Below are 26064 nucleotides of genomic sequence, written 5' to 3'. Positions count from 1 at the left end.
GTATCTTTTATAATACTTTGCCTTATTGATAAGAAAAACACTAATATCTAGACATATTTAATTTGTTTTTCTTTTTCTTGTTTCTTTGTCTAGTCTATTGACATACCTGGCTACTAGAAGTCTTTCATCTTTCCATTCTATACTTCCCAAGAAGGAAATTTTTCTTCAAATCTTCAGGTATCCCTCTCATTTTGTACACACAAATTTTCTTATTTGTTGAAACAGCTGCATGATTTGAAATCATCCAAGTTCTCATTACTTCAAGCATCAAGGATTCAATCAGGCTGAATGAAGGGTCCTGCAACATTCATCAAAAATTGACTGAGCCTTAGTAATGACCATCTTGACAAGTGAATATTATGGGTATCATTTTTATTACAGAGTCAAGACTCTGGGAAGTGACATATGAATATTTTAAACTAAATACTCAAAAACCTTTACAAGCATTAAGCAAACCTACAACTCCTACAGTAAGAAGATAGTTTGAGCTTTTACAGAGTACCTAAAGTCTATTCCTAAACTGTTATTATACTTACTTGCAGTATGGTTTTGTGGGGAAAGTGCTGGATTTGATATCAGGACAGAAGTAGTTTAAAAGCTTGCCTCTGATATTCACTAATTTTAGGATCATGAGCAAGTTGCTTCATATCCATGAGCTTCAGTTTCTTTTGCCATAAAATTAGGGAAATGATATCTAGAGAAATAAAGCAGCTGGGGAAGTAGAGTGCTCAAATTTCATTCAGTAAGAGCTGGGTGAACACTAAATTGAGAAGCTAATAAATGGTGTTGGGGTGGAGGTTGGGCTAAACAATTCTCTTGAAAAAATTTTTTCTAACTCTAAAAATCCTTGAATCATATAATATGATCTGAGTTTGGAAGAATTTGCACAATTTCCTATTATTGTTATTTCTACATTGCTTCAATTATGTGATATTTGATGATTTCTTTTGAGTTTTCTTGACAAAGATACACATGTGGTTTGCCATTTCCTTCTCATTGTATAGATGAGAAACTGAAGCAGATTAAGTGACTTTCCCAGAATTACACAGCTAGAAGGTATCTGAGGCTAGAATTGAAATTAGATTTTCCTGACTCCAGAGCTAGTACTTTATCCACATACTACCTAGCTTCCCTTGTTGCTGTCATTCAGTTGTATGAGACTGAATTTGGGATATAAAACTGTACTATAAACAAGTCAGTTAAGTGTTCTATAAAACTTTAATATTTTAAGATGTAGAGCTATAGGCCTGGATCTCCAATCTTTATATATAATTGAATACTACTAATAATGAACATTTAATTAATACTTTATGGTTTATAATACTTTTCCTCACATCACATTATCTCCCATTGGACAATTTCATATGTGTGTGTATGTGTGTGTGTGTGTGTGTGTATATATATATATATATATATATATATATATATATGTATATATATAATTTTGTTACCTAGTAGTCAGATATAAATCATGCCTGCCAGTTTTTTCCTGGTCACCTACTGTTGAACAGCTCCTAAAGCCAATGCCTTTCTTTTTCTGAAGAAACTTCCATATCTAAAATGGAAGCATACATGGTACATTGGGAGGCCATTAACATCAAATCCAAAAAGTTTGATGCAAGCTAGCATAGTTCAGTGACCCTGAACAGGTAAGTCTTTGAAGAAGCAGTAAATATCACGTCACATGTTCCTTGTTAAACTGTCCATTTCCTAAATTCTATAAAGTTGATGAGATTCAGTGTGGAACCAAAAGAATCAATCTGGGGGTTGTGAGTTCAGCAGATTAGCTTTAAACATTTTTTCTACCTTAATCCAAGGTGTTTGAAATAAACTGAATGCCTCTTAGAAAAAACATAGTTTTTGATTTAACTATTCCTTAGAGCAATTTGGAATTATGACAAAGGGATTATTATACACTTTGATCTAATAATACCACTACTATGCATGTATCCCAAAAGAGATTTTTCAAAGGTGAAAAGGACTTATGTATACAAAATTATATATAGCAGCTCTTTTCTCAGGGCAAAAATTGGAAATTGAGAGAATGTCCATCAATTGGGGAATGAATGAATAAATTGTGGTATGAGATTATGATGGAATACTATTAACGATGATGACCTCTCAGGTCTCTCTCTCTCTCTCTCAGAAATGCTCTCAGACAAACCTGGAAAATCCTCCATGAGCTCATGTCAAGTGAAATGTATTGTGGATAAAGTAATAGAAATGTGGGATGATCAGCTATGAATAACTTTGCTATTCTCAGAAATACAATGATCCAACACTACTCTGAAAGACTTATAATTACAAATGCTATCCATACCCAAAGAAGGAACTAATTGTGCTTAAAAACACATTGAAGCATCCTTTTTTTAAACTTTATTTTTCTTGAGGATTTTTTGTGGGGTAGGGAGAATCTATGTTTTCTTTTACAATATGATTTTTATGGAAATGTTTTGTATAACTTCACATGTGCTTCGTCAAATGGGAGAGGAAAGAGATAGAGAGGAAAGAGAGCATATGGAACTAAAAACTTTAAAAACAAATGTAAAAAAATTTTTACATGTAACTGGGAAAAATAAAATAAAAATCATTTTAAAGAAGTAAAGGAGAATAACCTTTTTAAAAAGTAAGGATACAGTTCTAAACTACTTTATATATGCCTTAGTTGCATCATCACGGTGGGAGTAACAGTCATAATAAGCAATTTCTCTATCTTGTTAGTTCTTTCAGTTGTTAATATGCTATTATTTGAACTCTAAGTCTATTATTTCACCTACGTTTTATCTATCTATAAAATTGTTGTGTCTGCTAAAGTTCCTTCTTAGTCAGGATAGCAGCAAAGAAGACAGTTGCGATCATTACTTTTTCTTTGCATCAAGCAACTGCAATTATTGGTAGGAAACTCAGAGGTTGACTAGTCCAACACCTTCATATTATAGATAGCAAAACTGAGGTTAGGTGAAGCTGAGTAATTTTTCCAAGATCACAACATCAGATTTAGGGTTAGGACCCAGGTCCTCTAAAAATGATTATTCTATTCATTCTCCTAAAGTAATAAATTCAATTTGGTTGTCAATTTCCTGGCAAAAATTTTATAGAACTTAGCTTGATAATTCATTCATTTCATTGCCTTTCACACCGGTTGGTAAGTTCTTTCTTACTAAGAAGTAGCATAATTTAAATTGAAAGAATATGAAATACACAAAATTAAAAGACACATGTTTGAATTCTGGCCTTAGCAGTTACCTATATAACCTTGAACAAGTAATCATGCTTATATGAGCCTCAGTTTCCCTAGTCATGTAAAATGTGATGAGCATTATAACACTTGCACCCCACTGCCTACTGGTGACTAGTGTTTACTTTGCAAAACTTGTTTTTAGCTCATTTATTTCTTTTTCTGTCCCCAGTAGAGTAGCAAACACAGCTGCTCACCAACTACATCATTCCTTCAAGTAGTAGAAGATTATTAAAATACTAATAAGCTTGTCTGCATAGACAAATATTTAAGCACTGGCATATAGATTTATGGGTCTAATCTCTCAGCCTACACAGCCCAGGGGGGACAAAACTATATTACTTATAATTACTAAATTATATTATAAAACATGACCCAATGAAAAGTATTAAATTCTACCACCACCCCCCATTTCATGGTTTCAATGAAATAAACCAAAAAAAAAAAAAATGTAGGGAGAAGGAAAGGAGAAAAGCATTGAGGAGCCAAAACAAGAAATTACAACATCATTGTTAAAGTATTAATGGAAATAAAACCCATGTACAAGCAGACATTCTGAACTAAAATATATTAAATATATGCAATCATCAGAAAAAATTTAAAAGCAATGTTTGAGCTATGCTGGCTGAGTGTGTGCTTTGAGTACTGCACATTAAACTGTTCCTTTGTGTTTTGTTTGAGGCTAAATGTGTTTAATTTAATTTAAAACTGAGTGTATCACTGATTACATTTTGGATAACAAATTCTTGGCAGTTGATGAAGAAGGAAGAGAAAATAATGGGATTCTAAAAGTCAAAGGTGGCAAAGATATAAATGGTCCTGCCTCTTTCAGTGTGAAACATTTCCTTTTAAACCTTTTCTCATTGCACAAGTGGAAATAATGCAAATCACTTCAAGTATGAAGGATTTTGGATTTACTTCTTACTCCATATCATTTTGCTCTTTTCAACAATGAGGTGATTCAAGGCAATTCCAATAGACTTGTAATGGAAAGTGAAATCCACTCCAGCAAGAGAGCTATGGAGAGTAATGTGATCAAAGCATAGTATTTTCATCTTTTTTGTTGTTGATGTGTGTTTGCTTTTTTTCTTATGGTTTTTTCTCTCTTTGAGTTTTTTTGTGCAGCATAATAAATATGGAAATATGTTTAGTAGAATTTCACATGTTTAACTTATATTGGAGTTTGCTGTCTTAGGGCGGGGATAGTGGAGAAAAAAGGGAGAAAAATTTCCAACACAAGGTTTTTTAAAGGTGAGTTTTGAAAACTATCTTTGTATATATTTGGAGAATAAAATACTATTTTTTAAAAATTACTCCATATTTAGTCATTTTCATGACTTTCATGAGCTGTCTAAAAGAAATAGATGACTAAGCAGATGGGCCTCTGATATGTTGAGAGTGAGAGCTAACCAATGCACAATTGATATGAACCATTTGTAATTAGGTAAAGAAAAGACAATGTGAGAAAGGCTCCCAGCATGCTAGTTGGATCATTTTGTAGCAACTCATAGAGGAATACAGATGAAAGGACATGGACAGCTTATAGGTAGATTGATATCTAGAAAATGAGGTAGAATTTCCACATCAATGAGATTGTGAAACCCCTGAAGTGTGGGAGTAGAAATTAAATGCTGAAAGGAACTAGGTCGCTTACATTTGGGGAAGATTGAACATAAAAATATAGAGATATTTTAAAGATACATTTAAGAACAGTAAAGAAGCCATCATTACGATTAAATTCACAGTGAGAAATACTCAATTACTGCTACTAGGGATAGGGAAATACATTCCCTTCATTGAAGTATTAGGAAGAAGACAACAAAGGTTGACTGTAGTATAGAAACTGCTTAAGACAGCCTAGTATAGTGAATGGAGCACTGAATTTAGAATCAGAAAGATTTGAGTATGAATGTCCCAATTGATAGTCACTATGTAACCCTGGAGAAGCCTGGAGAGTCTTTGGACCTCAGATTCCTCATCTGTAAAATGAGGGGGTTAGACTCAAGCTCAGAGTTTCCTTTCCACTCAAAAAGTCTATGTTTTTATGATCCAGTGATGGCAATAGCATTAAGACATAAAGGGGGTAGATGATTTTGCACAAAGGTATAGGATTCCAATTCTTTATTATCCCTATCTTCCAACTAGAAATTTGTGAGATTCAAACACCACTCTCTGAAACAATTATTTATTTAGTGTTTGCAAAGTGCCAAGAATTGTTCTAGGTTTTGTTTATGCTTTCTCTCTGGCTCCATGATATGTATTTGTATTCTGCTTTCCATTTCCAATCTGCAGTGATAATACACTTTATAGCTGAGACATTTGACATCCCTCCCAATTTACTGATGCAAATAAGAGTCCAAAGAGTGTAGCTAGAGGATTCAATCTGCCTACTCCTGAAAAATCATAATCAGAATGAAATTGAATGACACCTTTTATCCAAAGAAGGAATACAATATTTGTCACAGTCAGTCTAATAGCCCCACTTTACAAAAAGAAAACAAAATTATTTACCATTAACAACTATACATACAAATATATATTTGTATATGTATGCATATATGTGCATGTATATTTATTGTGTATAAGTGCATATCCAAAGTGATTCAAAAATTTTAGCTTAGTCCTAAATTTTAGTAGGTTAAAACAACACTAAGAATTTTGCAATACATTATATACATGTATATAAATGCAAATATATATGTGTATTGGTTTTAGGATCTATGACTTCCTCAATATGAGGAAGATCAATATGGGAAAGAAAGTATGGAGACTTCTTCCACTTTGAAGATTAGAAACTTGTCTATATTTTATTACCTGAATGATTATCTTTAGGCATTAATAGATTTAACAAGTGGACAGTTGAAACACAATCAGTTGATATCAGAGGAAACATTTGAACCTAGGTAGATATGACTCAAAAATTGGGCTTCTACCTTTTACTCGTGACAGGTCTATGTGTTTTTATGAGTCCATGTGTGTATGGGCTTCTATTCATTAAACCAAACTGACCCTTAATTAGCAAGATAAACTTTAGGAAGTCACTTAAATTATTATTATTAATTTTAATAATGATATCATCATAAGAGGGACAGTACTATATAGGAGCTAGAGACCTGGGTTCAAACCCTTCCTGTCATATAGTGTAACTATGTTACACTGATTAAGTCAAGGGTTTTGGAAAATGTTGATACTTTAAGATATAGAATTATGGCCCTGATTTTGTTAGAAAATATTTCTTCATCTAGGAAGTTTATTATAGCAATGAAATTGCAGGTCCAATCCCTATATATAATTCATTCTACCAATAATGTGCATTTTAATAACACTTGAACGTTTGCCAGGCCTTTTCCTCACATCAATCCTGCAAAGCAGTCATTGTAACATTTGGATATTATTGTTGAGGAAACTGAGGCTCAAGAAAGGGTAAGTAATATAAAATCCTTAGTCACACTGAAGTAGGTTCCTTATCAATCAATCAATGAAATGAAATGAATTATGCAAAAGTGCCTTGGGAACATAATTTTTTTATATTAATGTTAAAAACTTTTACATGTGATTGAGATAATAAATTATTAGATTATTGAATGTTAAATTAATTAATTATTAAATAAAAGTGTTTAATGTGTGATAGGCATTGAACTAGGCACAGGAAAAACAAGTTCCTGCCTTCAGGGAGTTCATATTCTTATGGGAAAGACAACATGAAACAACTTTGTATAGAAGGAAAACACTAGCAGTTATCAAATGAAAAAATTGAATTAGAGGACTTTTAAGATTCTCTTTATTTTAAGATTTGATTGTATATTTTGATAGAAGAAGTCACAAAATTTACTTTACTTTAAAGGGAACACGAGCTGGACAATCTTTTTGGTCAAAATTTCTGCTTGAAGTTATATAGGGCTCCAAAATCCTTTTCCAAAGTCACAAAAACAGAGGTCCTAATTACTAAATTGAAGAGTCCCATTCAATAAAGATACATGTGCACAATTTCACACACACATACACACACACACCTCTCTAGAAAGCAATTTCAAGACAGAAATGGAACCAATACTGTTATATCAGTTTCCTTTCATTGTTCTGCCTCACTTTCCCTGAATTGTTCTGCCGCAGTCCCTCTGATGGCAATCCCCCTTTCTGACCATTAAGATGGAGGTAATTAGGTCTGACCACTAGTATTCCATAGAGCCATAAACTGCAAATGGTGATTTCTCAGATTGGGGATGGGGGGGGTGGGGTGGTAGGAGATATCTCCTACCTCAGACTGAATGGTTCATAGCACTCCCAACTTATCAAGATTTATGATCCTTCCTTACCTCCAACCTGTCAGAATGGAATTACGGTCCATTCCAAGTTCCCGCTCATAAGTGTTCACTCCCACTCTGCTTTGTTCCCCCGATCACTGGAGCTCTATAAGAATCCCTGTTATCCATCATTTGCTGCTGGATGCTTTGAGACAAGAGTCCGATTCAGCCACTGGGGTAACATGGATCCTGTTTTTTCCCCAACCCAATCTCTCCTTCTAAATAAAATATTAAAACTTCTCTAATCTCTATCTTGACTCAGTTTCTCTGGCATTACAGTATATTTGCACAAAGTAATTGTAATTTGTAACTTTTTTTTCTGACTCATTCCCTCCTTAGGATGCTATAATTATAACTGCCTTGTGATTAATAAAGACTGCACAGGAGGTTCTTCCATGGGTTTTCCATGACAGAAGGCTTAATCCTTCCTAGAATTAATAATAATAATAATTCCCTACTGAAGCATTCTCTTAAGCAGTTCCTTCTCAGAATATTTCAGTCATTAATAGCTACAAATATTCTATGTTCACCACTCAGTTCTTTTTTATTCAGACTTCTAGTTCAGAAATTTGGGTTAAACTTAGAAGCTTTCCCAAAAGAATGATATAGAACAGAGACTGAAGTACCATAATCATGTAAAAATGGATGTCAATAGAAATGTTTATTTTCTAAAGGACAGAACACATTGCTTATGTGTCTAGTCAAGTATCCCCTGAAAGATATTATAGTTCAGGGGTTAGAAGCATAAACAGAAAACATCAAAAATGGGATTCATTCTGGAGAAAAACTCATTGCTTCCCAATTTGATACTTCAATCCACAAAATTCTTAGTGTTTTAAATTTCACCCATGATATCCCTGTGATGTTCTTTGTAGGTAGCCTGAGGGAATATATACAAATTTGAACTTAGAACTAGGAAGACAAAAACGTATATCCCATTTCATAGAGACTACATGAGCCTAAGCAAGTTATTTCATGTCTATCAACCTCAGATGATGTAGCTATACAATGGGGGGGGGGGGGTGAAATAATGTTGATTTCACAGGGTTTCTCAGATTTTATTATACTATTGATAATGTATGATCAAAAGATCACAGAACAGAGATGGAAGAGACCTGAGGGACCTACAATCCAATCTTTTCATTTTATAAATGAGAAAATGAAGTCTCAAGGAGCTTAAATGATTTGTCCAAAGTCATACAGGTAATAAGTTTTGGAGGTAATTTGTAAAGATCAAATGGAATATTGTATGATAATTGCTTTGCAAACTTTAAAGTATATAAATTCCAGTTGAAAGGCACCATGCTGCAGTCATGAATAGAAAGCAAGCAAGGAGCTAGGGACTGAGCTTGAGTTCTGCTTCTTATTTTGGACAATTGAATGTCCCTCAGCAAGTAACTTGACTTGTCAGTTTCCCCAGGAACACTCTTAAGATTGTAATTACAGAAAGTACTAACCAGTTCTAATAGAAAGCATTTACTCACAAGAAATTTCTTAACCAATTAAATTAATGGTTTGATTTAAAAATGATGACAATAATAGTATAATAATATCAATAGTCATAATTATTATTATCATCCCTAAACACAACTCTAAGATTGGAAGGGACAATTAAATTTTGATGTTGCTAGGGTGGGATCCAGACAGATTACAATTTTCTAATCCATAGGAGGATGAATATATATGACACTATTTTTCTAAAGTAGCTCCTTTTGGTGATATCTTCTCAGCATTTAGCCAATCTGGTCTTTAAGCTAGAAACATGCAGTTGGTCACCCACTCATTTTCAAAGCCTTTCCCATATGGTAGAGTTTACAAGAGTTTGTATAACTGGCATAGCCTTTCAAATCTCAGTATCATCTCTACCCTCAATAAGGCAACAACAACAACAATAATGAAGTTTTATAACAAGATAAAATAAGATCTTGCTTATGATCAAGAAAGCAAACCCTAGATAGAAATAGTCACTAAAAAATCCTAGGGTTCATAATCATGGCACTTGAATTACTAACTCATACAATTCAGTACCAAAAGATTCTTCTACGTAAAGTCAAGAGTTCCAGCTATATTGGGGCATATTGTCAGCTAGACAAGAACAAGAGAAGTCTTATTCTATGGTGCAAAACTCAGGTTCACAATAGCAAAACTGAAGTGACTAATGCAACAAGCCTTTATTGAATGCCTACCATGTGCTTAGCAATCAATCAAATGCTTTCCTATCTTTGATGCAACTTAAAAAAAAAAAAAAAGAATTGCCTTTTTTTTAAAAAAGAGAGAAAGGGTGATAGTTATGGGTCAAAAATTATATTAAGGTAATGACTGGCCCTGCTGGGTTATTAGTTGTTTTATGCATATTAAAATTGTTTCCAGACTAATGAAGTTCATGGACTTTTCATTTTGTTAAATGGATTTTAAAAATGCCTATCCCTAGTGGAGCACAAGAAAAATGAATTAAATACATATTTTCCAAACAGATGAGATTTACTATTAGTGTCAGAATCACATAATGGGAAAAAGTTTTTTTGCTGCACAATACACAATCATATGGTCAGAGAAAAAAAGTCTAAAAAATATTTTGAGCACATATAGTTTAATAAATTCCTTTACATTCATTCTTTTTCATCCTCTGTGCCAGGACAGGCACTAAGTACTTTGTACCTAATATAACTTATGCATGTGTAAATATATGACATATATAAGTACTGCTTTTATTACCCTTTTGCCTATAGAATTCATAGCCTTCCCCTTTCAACTACCCAACCCCTACCCCCAAAAACATTTCTTTAGCCATAAGCATAAGCTAAGTACAAAACACCCCCACTCTCTTTTCCTTTTACATCTTAAAAATTATGAAGAAAAATCACTGTGCATATTCATAAAGTTACATCATTCCAATTATACTGCCCAAAATATCCATTTCGAACACAAATTTGCTCCTGTTTTGTTGTAGCTTCAAGGACCAGATGTGCTCCCCATAAGAAAGTCCTGAATAATGGTTTTCCTGATATGATTTTGGAAGGTCATTTTCAAATTTACAATGCTCCCACCCCAATTTCCACATAAATAATTTTTTCCTTTAAAATTCTCATTGTTGATTTAATTTTCCATCAAACAATAAGGAAGGCAAAATTGTGTTAGTCGTGTTACTGAGGAAGTATTCAAATGATCTTTATTTAATCGCTCTTTTTGAACTGGTTTCAACATACAGTTAGAACTGTATCCATAGCTTGAACTATCTTCAAGATCCATAGCAGGACCCCAGCAGGAGTGTAGGTACACTTAACTATCTGGATAGGAGACTGTCAAGCCTTAAAATCCTGAATATGGTTGACAATCCAAGACTTCAAGTTCTAGCTACAAAAGGAAAACAATAATGTAAGAGGGAAAACGCTTTAAATATAATCTTTGGATCAAATGTTTGAAGTCTTTCATGAATTAAAATCAATAAAATCTGAAGAATCATTGACACTAGCTTTTTTTTAGGAGAATGTAACATGAGATGGGGAGCAAAGTCCTTTCCCTTAAATGCTGTCCTCCTTATTTATTTGTTTATTTATCTGTTTGTTCTTGCTTTGTAAAGTTTAGGTAAGCAATTGTGAGGTTTGCTCTAATGCAAGTAAACCATGCTATAAAAAATGGTTGTTCACTTACCTTTATAAAGACCTTCCTTCCTGGGGCCCTTTTATCTATCAATTATCACCATTTTTATCAGGCAACAATTATGGAAGACTCATAAGGTAGCCATTTCTAAGTTTTTCAACTTATTGAATTATCACACATTTCTAGTTGAAAGAGACTTTAGAATTCAAGGTCATTTTACAGAAGAGAAAATAGGAGTGTTGGGCATAGAGTCAGGAGGACTTGAGTTCAAATTCACCTTCAAATACTAAGATAAAAAATCTGAAGTGCCTGACATAAAGTAAGCACTATATAAATGTTAGCTATTAGTTATTATTGTTTATCATGTACCAGATACTGTGTGAGGTAGTAGTGATATAAAAAGAAAGATGAAATAATCTCATCTTTTCTCTTAAGGAACTAAAAGGAAAGAGACTGATTTATTGACACTACAGAATAAATATCAATACTACTACTATGAGGAATCATAATATTATATATATATATAATATTAAAAATAAAAATGCCAGTATCACTTAACTAGTAAGTGTCTGAGTAAATATTTGAACTCTGGGCTTCCTGACTCTAGGCTTGGTACACTACACTGTGACAATTTGTGCTTTAAATGGAAAAAACTGTTAAACCAAAGTAATAGGTTATGATTTTAAAGAATAAGTAGAGAAAGAATGATAGTGTTCATAGATCTCTGAAATCTTATCTCTTGGATATCACTATTCTGCCAGGGCTCTATCAATGACTCAGAAACAGTTAAATTTAGGTATGAGAATGGATTCATAGAGAATTCATTATAGGAGAAAGAGTTCTTAACAAAATCATAGCCTATGGCTTATCAGAAAGATTCTTGGAATTTTGTAACTCTTTTCAGCAATGCTGCCAGTCTGTCTTCTAAAATCAAGAAAAATAAAGATTGGCAGCCTCTTTTGGTTTTGAAATTGCTGTTCTTAAAAATGGAGCAAAGGACATTTTCAGTTTATCTTTCCTATATTGTTTGAAAAAGAGAAATTGAGAGTAGGGAGATTTTGAACCTTAAAGCTTCAATAGTATCTGATTTTTGGCACTTTTAATTGCCCTACAGAAGCAAGTCAAAATGTCATCTTTTATTTACAGGTGTTGTTTAGTAAGGAATAGAAAGCATCATTTAAAAAACAAACTAACAAGTTCCTTCCTCTCAGAATTATGCAACTCCTTGGATGAAGTATTACCTCTACACAGCAGTTTTATTTTTTAGTGACATCCCTTCCAATTCAGCTCTTCTACTCCACCTAATTAGAGCAGTGATACAGACAGAAAACATGGATTACAACTAGAGAGTGGGGGAAATTGAGTTTTAAAATTAGAGCAAAGACAGAATACATATCTCGATTTATGCATCAGCAAAGTCTATTTCTCCCTGACAGATGACCCAATGGTTAGTTTTGTTTTGTTTTTGGCATAGTGGTCCTTTGCAGGATCAACTTGCTAGAATCAGCTTTGCAGGCAACTTGTTAGAATTTCAAATGACAGGAACCCAAGTTTTTCTGGTAACTCTAACATAAGAACTTGAAGGAATAATGATTATAGAAGATGATCGAAATTCTATCATTATGATCTGTGTTTAATGATTTCTTAAACTTTAATTTCGTTATCCTCCTGGCAGGAACTGTTCTTATAATGATTCGGCAGGTGCACAAAATGAGAAAAAGGAACTCATATCCACAATAAACTACTAAGTCCTTAGCAATGTGGTATAGTATAAAATGAATTACATTTAGAATCAAAAAATGTATAAAGAGCAGTAGGAAGGGCTTTACAAGCTGAGAAAACAATATGAACAAAAGTGAAGAGGTACAAAAGAAGGAATGAATGAAAAGTATGAAAAAGTAAATGAATTAAAAGTATATTTAAGAGAAAGATATAGTCCTTCAAGTTGGCAGTTTATTTGGGGAAATATGAATAAGTATAAACTTTTTGCTTTGAGATAGGCAGAGTGCTTAGCACTAGGGATACAAATATAAAAGGTGAAATAGTTACTGCTCTCAAAATATATATTATATATATAGATATAGATATATAAATATAGATATAACATATATAATTTGAAATAATATATAAAGAGAAGTATTAGGCAGAGAAGAAAGTTTTGCCTAGAGAATCATTAAAATTTTGAGTGAAGTCTTGGGCAATTGATCATTCCATTTTCAGAAGTAACACTGATATTGATTTGATTACTGTAATCTGAGCAAGAAGTAGAAATGTTAAATAACCACATGGAGTACTTAGAGAGGTAGGTAAAGTTAAGTGATGACTATGGATGAGGAAGACTAGTAAAGGGAGATACCAGGTTATCTAAAAAGAAAAAAAAAACTAATTCTCATATTTCCCACAAAATTTAATTCATTCATCCAGGTCTATCCAGGAATTTTAAGTCTGTTTCCCTTCTAGGGGTGACCAAACTATAAAATAGCACTAAGATCCCCAGAGTTTGCATAAATCTCTGTAGGAAAAGTGACTCATGAATGCTGGATTGTTGCCTATATACTAACCTCAAGTTTATTAATTTCCAAAGGTAGTTCAAATGATAAGATTGGGCTATGAAAGAGAAGGATTTTAGAGCTCTGTAGAAGAGTTAACAGAAGGGCAAGAAAATTGGACTGATCTGAATCATCATTGACAACCTAGTCTTTTTTTAAAATTTTCTTATGTACTAGGATTAACCTTTGACCAAACCCACTTAGCTCCAAAAGACCAGAATGTAATCACAAAGTATTATCAAGATGTAAATACAAAGATCTTTAAATATTTTATATAAATATAAATATAAATAAACATTGTTCTTTCAGAGAATTAAATGAAGTATCATCACAGGATGAGCAGGGGTTTAGGGACAGAATTCAATTCAAAGAGCTTTCCAAGTCTGAAAGGGCTTTGTGGAGACATCAGTAGAATAAGTAAGAAGAAAAGGATTTTTTTTTATTCTCTCCTCCCACCTCATTATCTACCAGTAATTTTCTAAGAGAGAAACATTCCAACGGTAGAAGTTATTGCTTTGAAAGAGTTCAAGGTACTTTGAAATTTTTGAACTTTTGAAAGAGTTCAAATGAGTAGAAACATACTCCAGGCAAATTCAGATGTTGAAAGACAGCCAAAGAATGAAGGAAATAGTCTTAAGGAGCATATTACTTGGGCAGCAGAAAAGAAGACCCATTGTGTAATTGCTGAGGTTCAAAACAGACTCCAAAAGGTTGGGGTTGCAAACCAGAGTCACAAGGTATCTCAAAAGAATTTGCAGACTTGAACTCATGTCCAAGTCAAGGGACAAAGTTAATTATAATTATAACACCAATTGAAGCAGGCTAAGTTCCAAAAGAAACTAATAAAGCATCAGGAGTAATAAGATAAATTAATAGGACAAATTTAGAAAGACCAGAGCTTCATGTTACTTATTTGCTAATTTTATGGCTTACATGTAGGTGTGGGGGGTGGTCTATTTACTACTGTCTCAGGAATTTGATTGTTACTGATCAACAGATTGTCTATCTGACAGTAAACAATGTTTGTAGAATTATACTATAGTATTCCTAAGGCCAGGAGACTTTAGAATCATTGACATATTGCAGAACAATAGCACTCTAAGATTGGAGACCTCAGGATTATTACTATATTTCTCCCAGAAGCTGTTCCCTATAAGAATGAAGATGCCTTTGCAAATGAGAGATGAACCACCAAAATGTTGAGGAGAGAAAAGATTTCTAACACTGCAGTTCTTGAGTTGTGAGTTTGTGAACTTATGTTTTTTCCTACCATTACACTATAGGTTTATGTCTACTTTTTTCATGTTTGCTACATGTATTTGTAATAGAATTCACCTTATCTCAAGGTGTGAGGAGGATTGTGGTTACTGGTCTTATGTCATTTCAAAAAATAGATTTGCTAAGAGATAGTGTATCTACTGACTTCTTATTAATGAGAAGTACACCAGTTGGAACTCAAAAAAGTATAATTTTTGAAATATAGCAACTTGGATCTACCAATGGAACCCTTAGAATAGTGGCCAAAAAAAATGAGATGTTTACAAATTGGCACAATTTTTAGCACATAGTAATAATCAAACAAAAAAAACAAATAATTAATTAAATGCTTTTCCCTTTTCTCTTTCCAAGCAAATAGCCCAGAGAGATTTTTTTTTGGAGGGGAGGGGAGTAGAGCAAAGGCTTCAGAGTAATGATTGTCAGATACAGAAATGATGGCTATAAATTCCACCTTGTCCCCAACCTGTGATACGTTCTACCACAAATGTATATTACATCCATGAAAAAGTAGATAAACTTAGAGTACAATGATAGGAAAGAAAATATGCAGAAAACATATATATCAAAGCTAGTAACTCCAAAACGGCAATGCTTAGACATTGATAGACAGGAAGATCTGTTCAGTTTTTTCAGTAATGTTTAATTCTTTATTTAATATTTCATTTTTCCCAATTACATGTAAAAATCATTTTTATCATTATTTTTATTTTCCTCAGTTACATACAAGAACTTTTTGTTATGCATGTACATTCATTTTTATATATTTCCTTAAGAATCATATTGTGGAAAAAAATTCTAACAAAAGGAAAAAACCACAAGAAAAAAAAAGTGAAAATAGTATATGTTGATTTACATTCAGTCTCCATAGTTCTCCCGCTGGATGCAGATGGTGCTTTCCACCCAAAATTTATTGGGATTGCCTTGGATTACTGAATCACTAAGAAGAACCAAAATCTGTCATAGTTGATCATCATATAATCTTATTGTTGGTGTGTACAATTATTTTCCTTGTTCTGCTGGCTTCTCTGATTATCAGTTCATGTAAATATTCCCTAGCATTTCTAAAATGCGCCTGTTCCTCATTTTTATAAAATAATAATATTCCATTTTTTTCATATACTATAACTTATTCAATCATTCCTCAATTATTGGACATCTATTCATTTTCTAATTTCTTGCCACCACAAAAAGAGCTGCTGCAAACATTTTTGCACATGTGGATCCTTTTTTCTCTTTTATGATTTTTTTGGAATACAGACACAATAGTGGCACTGCTGGATCAGATAGTATGCACAGTTTTATAGCCTTTGGAAAACAGTTCCAAATAGATATCCAGAATGGTTAGATCACTTCACTACTTCATCAACAATGCATTATTGTGCCAGTTTTCCTACACTCCCCTCCTGCATTTGTCAGGACTTTGTAAAAAGAACTTTAAACTTTCATTTTAAAATTTTGAATTCTAAATTCTTTTCCTTCCACCCCACCCTCATTGCCCTCATTGAGAAACAAGCAACTCAATGTAGATTATACTTGGGTAGTCATGTAAAACATATTCTCATATTAATCATGTTGTGAAAAAAAACATAATTCAAAAAAACCCCAACAAAAAGAAATAAAATAAAATAAAGTCTATTTCAAACTGTATTCGAATACCATCAGTTCTTTGTCTGGGGATGGATACCATTTTTCATCATAAGTTCTTCAGAGTTGGCTTGGTTCATTGCATTTCTGAGAATAAATAAATTATTCTTAGCTAATCATTTTATAATATTATTATTATTTTATACATAGTACATTTCACTTTGCATCAGCTCATGAAAGCCTTCCCAGGGTTTTCTGAGAGCATCTTGCTCATCATTTCTTATAGCACAATTCTATCACAATCATATGGCGCAGTTTGTTTAGCCACTCCTCAATTAATGGGCATTCTCCCAATTTCCTTCTTTCTGCCCTCAGAGAAAACCTGCTAAAAATATTTGTGTACGTATAGATCTTTGTTTCCCTTTTTTTTTTTTTTTTTTTTTTTTTGGTCTCTTTTTGGATATAAAGCTAGTAATAGCACTTCTCAGTAAAAGAATATGCATGGTTTTATAGCCCTTTGAGCATAGTTCCAAATTGCTCTATATAATAATTAAATCAGTTCTTAACTACAATAACAATGCATTAATGTCTCATTTTCCTCACATCTCCTTCAACTTTTGTCATTCTTCTTTTCTGTTATATTAACCAATCAATTAGGTATGAAGTTGTTCCTCAGAATTGTTTCAATTTGCATTTCTCTAATCAATAGCATATAGCTATAGACTGCTTTGATTAATTTATCTGAATGCAATTTATATATAATCTAAATGTATTTCTCTCCATCCTATTTCCCCTGCCTTAATTATTCCGCTTTCTCTTTCCTTTCACCCATATCTCCTCAAAGGTGTTTTGCTTCTAAGTACCCCCTTCTCCATCTGTCCTTTGTTTCACTTCCACCCTTCTCTTGTTCCCTTCTCCTCCCCTTTCTTTGTAGATAAGATGATTTTTACACACACACACACACACACACACACACACACACACACACACACACTTTTCTTTTATGTGAGATAATTTACTCCATTCTTTACCACTCTCTTTCCTTTTCTCCCAGTGCATTTCTGTTCTTCACGCCTTTATTTTATGTTTTACAGTATTACCCATCCACATTCAACAAAAATCTGTACCCTTTGTCCATATATCTTCCTAATTGCCCTAATAATGAGAAAGTTTTTATGAGTATCATTTTCCCATATAGGAGTGTAAACAGTCCCTCATGGTTTTCCTTTACTCTTTATTTTTTTTATGCTTCTCCTGTATCTTGTATTTGAAAGTTAAATTTTCTATTCAGCTCTGATCTTTTCATCAAGAATGCTTGAAAGTCCTCTATTTTGTTGAATATCCATTTTCCCCCTTCCTTCCAAGTGATTATGCTCACTTGGGAGGGTAAGTGATTTGTAATTTCTTCTCACTTCTTTGACATCCAAAATATCACATTTTAAGCTCTTTGATCCTTTATAAAAGCTGTTAAGTGTTGTGTTATCCCTGTCTGTGACTCTGTAATACTTGAATTGTTTCTTTCTAGTTCCTTGAAATATTTTTTCTTTGATCTAAGAGCTCTGGAATTTGGCTATAATATTCCTAGGAGTTTTCATTTGGGGATTTCTTTCAGGTGGTGGTTGATGGAATCTTAAAATTTCTATTTTAACCTATAATTCTGGAATATCAAGGCTCTGATAATTTCTTGAAAGATGATGTTTAGGATCTTTTTTAAATTTTTTATCATTGCTTTTGAGTATTCCAATTTTAAATTTTCTCTCGTATCTGCTTGACAAATTAGTTGTTTTACTAATGTGAATAATTTGATTGGAAAATCAGATCCAGGAAGGATAATTTTAAAATTATTGGACTACACTTCCAACTCTTTATGATCCCTTTTGGGATATTCTTGGAAAAGATAGCTCTTCCTTCTCCAATTCATTTCACAGCTGAGGAACTTAAGCAAACAGGGTTAAGTAATTTATCCTGGTACATATAGCTAATAAACATCTGAGGCTAAATTTGAACTCAGGAAACTGAATTTTCTGAATTCAGGCACAACATGCTATCTACTGTGCCACACCACATTTATCTAGGTGCCTAGATAAGTAGGTAGAAAAATAACGCACTGATATAATATTTGGGGAATCCTTTTATGACATGGAGAAATTTAGATATGTTATATATGGACTTTTTTCCATAATTAAATGAATAAAGATTTAGTGTGCCGGATAATATGGTATTTTTGAGGTATTTAGAAAAATTAGATCCAGTCTTTGTAAACTTATAATCTGGGCCATGATTTACATACATTTTAAATTAATCATAAGATTATGGATTTAGAGGTGGAAAGGAATTTACAGGTTAGGTAGCCCAGAGATTTTTAAATTTTTTCCACTTGTCACCCCTTTTTACCCAAGAAACTTTTATATGACCCTGGGTACATAGGTATATAAAATAGGTATACAAATCAAAATTTAATGATAACAACTCATCATTTCATGACCTCCACATTCAATTATATGACCTCATATAAGGTTGCAACCAATAATTTAAGAATCTGGAATCTAATCTAAGCTGCTCTTTTTTTTTTTTTTTTACAGACAAGGAGGTAGAGATCCAGCAAAATTAAAGGACTTGCCCAAAGTCATGTAAGTAGTCTGTTATGTGGCTAGATTTTGAACCCAGCTTTCTAACTCCAAATCCAGCATGTTTTCCACTGTATCCATCCTTCTCATCTCTGCTTTCTAAACCTTTATTGCTTTCAGTTTCAATCTCCTTGGGGAAATACAGAATAATATACAATTGGTGAGATAGCCAGGATAAATCTGCTAAGAGCATTAGTGATCAGAATCATTACCTTGAATTGATGTCCTTCACACCACCTTAGAGCTCAAAGGAAATAACCCATTGCTTCCTGCCCTAACTGAAATTGCTAAGTGGTTTTCACGGGTCATTTCAGAATAGCAGAAAAATTGAAGAATGCCAATAAAACTTTCTCCACTTTATGGATTCTTGACATGTTTCTGCAATATAAACCAAATTACTGTCCTCAGTATGGGGGTAATTGGTACTCTTGCCCCTTGTGCAGCAAGGCATATAAAAAAACAAGTTGTCTGAATTCACATTTAATAACTTGTAGCATGAATTGATGGTCATATTAGCAATACTAGCTGAGAGGAAGAAAGTTGCAATGCTGATGTAGGCCAATTCCAGCCAAGAAGGAATCATTTATTACTGGATATATGTTATTTTTGTTTCTTTGATAGCTCACACACTGGGCACCTGAAGTAAGGATTAATAGCTAGGACTATGAAACCAATATTCACCTTTGGAATTTAACATTCTGATAAGTGCATGTTGGCAAACACCTGGAAACAGTGAGGATGGTAAAAAGTAGCTGTGAAATTCCCCAATGTTCAAAATAAATAACTTAATAATCATTGCCAGGGCCAATTCAGCATGTTCAAACAGGTTTTTCTAATTAGAAGAGGCTGTGATTGAACCATAGTCAATTTTTTGGAAATGCCATCAGAGATGCAAAGTAGAAAATAATTTGTGAAAGAAATTGGCACTTTGGACACTGGAATCTTTTTTTTTTTAATTAAAAATACAGTTAACTAGCCATAGTTCAACTGTAGATTTCTTGCAGTGAAACAAAGCCTGGTCTGCTATTCTTGCACATCTTCTACCAATTATATTGGAAAGAGTACTATATCTGAATGCAGGGATCCTGGATTCAAATCCTGTTTTTTCCACTTAGTAGCTATGTGACCTTGGGTAAAGCTTTAACCTCTCTGAGACTTAGTTTTCTCAGAAACAAAAAAGAAGATGGACAAAATGACTTCTAAGAGCTGTTCCAGTTCTTAATCCTGTGATTATAGTATAATCACCACTACAACACACCAAGATTAATCTTAAAACATTTCAAATATCGCATATTTATATGGCAAAAAATTAAATTTAATACAGTAAAATCTCACCAATTGTAAGTTTAATATTTCAGAGATCTATTATCAATGTGGGGAGTCTCACTACCAATGCAGATCACAATCCACTATAACATAGTAGTTGGTGTTGGAAAATTGTTGTACACTAAAATAATAATAATAATAACTGTTCCATGATTAAATTTGCTCTTCAAACAACTATCACAGAACATCTCACTAGATTATAATGTAGAAAAATACACCATCTATAAGAACTGGAGTCAAAGAATGCCAGAATGCTTCTCACTATCTGTGTCACCTTGGGCATCATATCACCACTGTTGACAAACCATATTACCTCTCTTCATCATTTGTAAAATGAATAAGTTGAACTAAATAGCCTCTAATGTTCATTCCAACTCTAAGTATACAATAAGTCTTTAATAATCTTATTAATTGGATGTATATAAGATCCCATTTTGAAAATCTCATTTGAATAAATCATTTCATAGAAACTATTTCTATTTTACTTGCACAATGGCATACAGACTACATGTCTTAAGGCTACCCTTTTGAAAGGAAATTTGTATATTCAAAAAAAATGAGACTAACATTTCCAATGATAGATGATGCCAAATAACTTCACATACTTTGATTTTTTTTTCATAAGCAAGAATGACAGCTTTTGAAATAATTAAAGCGTGGGTACAGTAATTAACAAGGTAAGGGTTTCATAATTATTCTGAAACAACGTGTATATTCTCTTTATAACCTCATCTGGAAGAATTCTGATATTACTGTATTTTGTTTATAGCTTGGGGACCAAGGACTCACAATTTAGAAGTATTGAATACCTTATGCCCATAAAAATCCACTTCCCTTGGTGGAAGAAAAAAAAAAACAGACCTTAAAAATAAAGTACCACTCTATGACCTCTCCCAAAGTCACAAACACATATTGAAATGCCTTCCTGTCTTTCAGTGTTTCAGTGAAATATGTAGTTTAAAATACTTAGATTTCTGACTTTGTAGTAATGTTTCCTTCCTGCTTTTCTTCTGTCCCACAAAGTATACAACTGTGCTCCAGCTATCCTGGCTTTATTGTTGTTCTTAACCTACAACTCTCCATTTCCTAAATGGATATGTGTACTGTCTATCCTTCAGGTCTTAAGTGTTCTTGGTCCTCAACACTAAAATTCTTAGAATTCTTGACTTCCTGGGAGATTCAGTTCAAATCTTCCCTTCTTCCGAGTGAAAAATGTATTGAGTACTTCCATAAAGTAACATTTTAAGTTACTTTTTTTGAAAAAAAAAAATGTTTTTTATTGGTTTGACTAATTCTCACCAGTACCATAAAAGAAGACTTCCATAAAATGGAACCTTGAGTTGGACAATAGGTTAGAAGATATCCCAACCTATATCTCAATAGAAAACCCCTTTAATGTCCTCAACAAATGGATATTCAGACTCCAGAGGATGATAACCTGTTAACCTCTTTGAAATCTACTCTCTTATTATACTACTCTAATTAGGAAAAAGAGATAGGACTAAATCTGTTCCTCTATAATGACTGACCTAATTTTCTGTCAATTTTCGAAGCAAAACTAAACTTTAAGCCATTCTCTACACTGAGGACACTTTAAATGCTTGAAAAAAGCTACCATATCTCTAAATTTTCTTTTCCTTAGGTTAAACATCTCAGTTTTCTCAACTAACTTTTAGTAATCTCAACAACTTACCCACCCTTAGTTGAATGTGTTCAACTTTGTCAGTATCTTTATCATAGTGTGATATCCAAAGCTCAGTAAAATATTGTAGATGTATTCTGATTAGAAGAAAGTACAGAAGACTTTGTTTCTCTATGACTCTCTTAATTCCAAGTTCACTTAGAATTAAATTTTTAGAGATGAAGTTGCTTTATAATTTTTTAGCTATGCTTTAGTTGTGCTACGCTTCAGCCCACTAACATTTCCAGATATTTTTACAAGTCATACCAACTTTCATACTATATTTTGATTATTTTTAACAGAACTATATAATTTTATATTTATTCCTAATAATTTCTGTTTTTAAATTATTGTGAAGGGGAAAAAAAGGAAAATGATGAAAGATGGAAAGCTGAGAGACTACTGAATTGAGGAAAATTATAAAACCCAAGATCTTAGAGATTGCATTTGGCTTAAATTTGTTGAACCCTAATACCCAGGAGAATGAAGGATTCTGGGAAGATGGCAGAAGAGGTTTCCCAATTTCCACTATAAATAGAACAACTTTGCTCCTCAGGATGAACATAGAATGGAGAAAAACTAAGAAGACTTATGGCAGAACAAGGATCCTCCTGATACAACCACAATATCTGAAGAAAGACACTGGGCTAGGTTTAACTTGTCTGAAGTACAAATATCTCTGGGCTAGCTCCACAGAAACTTCAAGTGGAGAACTCAGGGTTAGCTTGTTGAGGCTGAAGCCTCAACTTTTATCTTCTGGGACTGTTTGTTGTGGGAGTTTAAGTCTGGGAAGACAGGGTGAACCGTAGCTGATTGGGAACATAAACCCCAGCTTACTGGTGAGATAGGCCCTGGACTAGAAGGAACCAGTACTTATGAGTGCAGAGGCAGTGGGACAGGACTCTGGGCATTTGCAGGAGGGTGGCACTCTTGGTTTGGGATTCCAAGTCAGAGGGGAGAACTGAAGCGAAGCTTGAGGCACCATCCCTCCCACCCCAGCATTAGAGGTTCTTACACTAAAATCTCTTATCAAAAAAAAAAAAAAAAAAGAACTAGCAAAGAAGAAAGAACCCCATCATTGAAACATATTATGGGAACAGGAAGACCCATCTTCAAAGGACATTGAAGAAAAAAAAGCTTCTACCCCAAGAAGGGTAAAATGGTTCCCTGTCCAGAGAGAATTTATAGAAAATCTCAAAAAAAGAAATCAAAAATCAAATGAGAGACATTGAAGAAAAACTAAAGAACTAATACCCAACAGTCATGCCACCATACTACATTAGTTCCCATTGAATTTAAGGGGAAAAAAAATCTAATGTCATTATCTGAAGCTGGGCACATATACTTCTTTACAATTATCTTACTCATTATCACTAATTTTTATATGGCATTTCACAGTCTACAAATGGCTTTCTTCATAACCAGTTAAAAATGCAGCATATATTCTCCAATTGATAAACGGTCAAAGGATATGACCAGACAATTTTCAGATGAAGAAATTAAATCCATTTCTAGTCATATGAAAAGGTGCTCTAAATCACTATTGGTCAAAGAAATGCAAATTAAGACAACTCTGAGATACCACTACACAAATCTCTGATTGGCTAAAATGACAGGAAAAGACAATGACTAATGTTGAAGGGAATGTGGGGAAACTGGGACACTAATACATTGTTGGTGGAATTGTGAAAAGATCCAGCCATTCTGGTGTGCAATTGGAACTATGTTCAAAACGTTATTAAACTGTGTGTACCCTTTGATCCAGAAGTGTTTCTACTGGGCTTTTATCTCAAAGAGATCTTAAAGGAGAAAAAGGGGTCCACTTGTGCAAAAATGTTTGTGGCAGCCTTTTTTGTAGTGGCAAGAAATTGGAAAGTGAGTGGAGTTAAGAGAATGGCTGAAAAAGTCATGGTATAGGAACATTATGGAACATTGTTGCTCTAAAAGAAATGATCGGCAGGATCATTTTAGAAAGGCCTAACAAGACTTACATGAACTGATGCTAAGTGAACTAAGCAGAACCAGGAAATCATTGTACATGGCAACCAGAAGATTATACAGTGATCAATTCTGATGGATATAACTCTTTCCAACAATGAGATGATTGATGCCAGTTCCAGTGATCTTGATCTTGTAATAGAGAGCCATCTATACCTAGAAAGAGAACTGTGGAAACTGAAAGTAGACCACAACATAGCATTTTCACTTGTTTGCTTGCATTTTGTTTTCTTTTTCAGCTTTTTTTTTCCTTTTTGATCTGATTTTTCTCATGCAGCAAGATAATTGTATAAATATGTATACATTTATTGGATTTAACATATATTTTAACATATTTAACATGTATTGGATTACTTGCCATCTAGAGAAAGGAGTGGGGGAAGAAAGAGAAAATGTGGAACACAAGGTTTTGCAAGGGTCATTGTTGAAAAATTACCCATACATATGTTTTGTAAATAAAAAGCTTTAATTTAAAAAACTCTCCCCCAAAAATAAAAATGCAGGCATAAGTATTAGTCTTATTTTAAAATAGAGGGAACTGAGATTCATGACCTTACAGACTTATTTTATAGTTAGATCATAACAAGAAAACATCAGTATCCAGATTCTATTCATTCCAAATTACAATCCCTTTTTAATCTTCTACCAGTTTAGGGCTTCATCATTTCTCAGTTGAACAATTGTAATAAAATCCTAATTTATCTTTCTTCTTCTAGGTTCATTATTCCAACATTTTACATAACTTGCCTAAACAATCTTCCTAATATTCAATTCTTTCACATCATTACTCTATTAAGAAAATTTTCTTTGAGAAAACTGGGGAAAAAATCCCTGTGGTCTTTCCAAATAATATGTAATTTTATATTCCTGTCATTCAATGCCTTGCACACTATATTTCTAACTTATGCATTCTAAGCTTACCATCTTTCACCTGACTTTATACTTTAATTTATAATCATTCTGCACCTCTCTTCTTCCCTTTGTCTTCTTCCTTCATCTCCCTCTGATATCTTGCTGGATATCAGAATATCCAGGATATTCTGGAGAATAAGATCAGGATAGATATATTTAGAAAAAATAAGGATAGATATATTTAGAAAAAAAATTAATGTAAAAATAAATTTTATCAATTAAACTTTAAGAAATTAGGAACATTATCTGACTTTTCTTAACATATTCTTATTATTCATGCATGTGATGTTTATATAAACCAAACTTTTTAAAATTTTAATATACAAAAGAAAGAAAAAACTGATTTTTGGATTTCTGCTTACTTGTATTTTTTGAATTTACATTATCATCATTATCTCTAGTAAATTCTTATACTTTTAATTTTTTTCTAGTTTGATTCATATTAAAAAATGATTCATGAGCTTAGTTAGAATCATCACTTTCTGTATGAATTACTTGTATTTGTATTTTTTCAGTCTTCTGATTTCATTTTAAGTGACTTCAATAATTTTTCACACAGTTCTAATAATTGTGTAAATCTAAATGTAGTTGCTTTATTATCATTAATAATAAGACTACATCATTAAAGATAGACTGAAAATGTATTCAAACTAACATGAATTTGTTGCTCTCCAAGTTTTATATAGTAGAACACAAGCTTCAAGAGGGTAAAGATGATTTTCATTTTTGTTTTGTATTTTCAGAACTTTTGCTTAGGAAATGCCTGTTAAATTATTGAATTGTAGTTTTATTTTTCAAGATTGATTTTATAATTTTTACCTTTATTCTAGATTCTAGAATAAAATATAGAATTTAGAAAATTAATACCCTTCAAAACATTTATTCATCCTAGTATAGGTGATAGAACAGACTAACCTATAGGCACAATAGAGAGAGTACCGTGAGGAAATGTTGAAAGATTCCATCC

The 26064-nt window shown here is 32.9% G+C and overlaps 1 long non-coding RNA gene across 1 annotated transcript; it reads right to left on the bottom strand.

Annotated features, from left to right (window-relative positions):
* Positions 1 to 100: 100 nt before the first annotated feature.
* On the bottom strand, positions 101 to 26064 carry LOC116423693. The gene is made up of 3 exons (XR_004234200.1): positions 26013 to 26064; positions 25107 to 25225; positions 101 to 298 (listed from the first exon to the last, which is right to left on the bottom strand). It is a non-coding gene; the product is annotated as an uncharacterized LOC116423693 (long non-coding RNA).

Source organism: Sarcophilus harrisii, chromosome 4, assembly GCF_902635505.1.
Source record: "Sarcophilus harrisii chromosome 4, mSarHar1.11, whole genome shotgun sequence".
Lineage (NCBI taxonomy): Eukaryota > Metazoa > Chordata > Mammalia > Dasyuromorphia > Dasyuridae > Sarcophilus > Sarcophilus harrisii.
The sequence above is the reverse complement of the archived record's forward strand: the minus strand, read 5'-3'. Positions and strand labels throughout refer to the sequence as shown.